The following is a 1,452-nucleotide window of genomic DNA, read 5'->3' on the forward strand; positions in this document are numbered from 1 at the left end:
AAAGGTCGATTGAAGTCTTCGTAATCAGAGCACCGAACCTGTGCCACCGATCCTGACTGGGTAGGCGCCCCCACGGTTCAATCCCAGCGAGAAACGTTTTTCTTCAATTTTCTGTCTCCATACCACTCCTCTTTCAACTACCTGCAAATTGCACCGGGTATCCCTATGAGGATATGAGTATTACAAGCTGGGTGAGTAGCGATCACCTGTAACCCATGCGGGGGCAAGATCTGTGTGGATGGTGTATCGTGCCCAGTGCCGGTCAGAGATCGGTTACCCGTCCCAAGGGGCCACTAAGTCTGGGTGGGACGACGGAAGTCATCACATCCGGGCATCTGAAGACGCGGGCACTGGCCAAGGCTGGGAACAGAGCAGGCAATACCGCGCGGTGGAACCAGTGAGGGTGGAAAGTGGCTGAGAGATCGGTAGCCTGGGCAATAACAGCGACATGCCAAACACAAGGATCGTTTTTTGTTTACTTGACGAGTAATAATCAAGTAATCTGGACTCCCTCTTGGACATAGATTTCAACGTTCTTGGTTCTATTCCTAGACTATCGTGAATATTCACGGTCGACTACTGTCATACTAACCAAGTTGTTCAGGTACTTCCCCATTGAGTATGAACATGAACGAAATATGCAATCAATGAATGGCTGTTGCGATGAAATCAATTCCATCGGGAGCGCATCTACGCTACCTCAAGATGCACTTAGTACAATCAGTTACGCAGGAACATAACGATAGGAAGACCAATCACGTCCGCATGACCAAAATTACTTCAACTTCGACGAATCGTGGATTCCTGCAAGCCCTGCAGACTTGCCGCCGCGGTTTCCATGCCTACGCATCGTCCTCTGTATGATTCCAACATTTGAGTATCATTGCTATCCTTCTTTTGCTTGTCCCCCTTTGTAGATATGGTCGACGTGAATTGTAGCTCCTCTGGGATCATCCTTTACCAGAGTCAAGACTATGGCTATGTTGCGTTAGTCACCTTCGGATGGACCAGTGTAGCCCCACAACCCTCAATGGGCAATGCCTGTCCCGCGAGTATCCGCCCTGGCACGACGCACGATCCGATCTTAGGAGCTACAGCTATACGCCAATTATCATTTGCAGAGAGGTGTGCTGCCTTACTGGTTGGATCATTGCTGTTTCGGCAGGCGGGTGGGTCTGCTCTATCATGGAAGAGTCCCGTCATTGAGCGGCTTGGATCAAGAACAAGTGCTGGTGTCGATACTGGAGGCGGCCAAGAGTGGGGACAAAGAGCTGGTAGGAGTAACGTCCACCGTCTACAATTGAGGGTTAGGTTATCGATTCGATGTCGAGGAAGCAGCTGTATCGGGCCGTTACGAGAGCCATACGGAGGGGCAGGGAGGAGTCCTCGAGATCAGGAGGATTCCTAGCGCTGGAGCTGCTCAACTTGAACTATCTGGCGGGATCACAACTG

The sequence above is a fragment of the Perkinsus marinus genome (assembly GCF_000006405.1).
Source record: "Perkinsus marinus ATCC 50983 genomic scaffold scf_1104296928836, whole genome shotgun sequence".
Taxonomy (NCBI): domain Eukaryota; phylum Perkinsozoa; order Perkinsida; family Perkinsidae; genus Perkinsus; species Perkinsus marinus.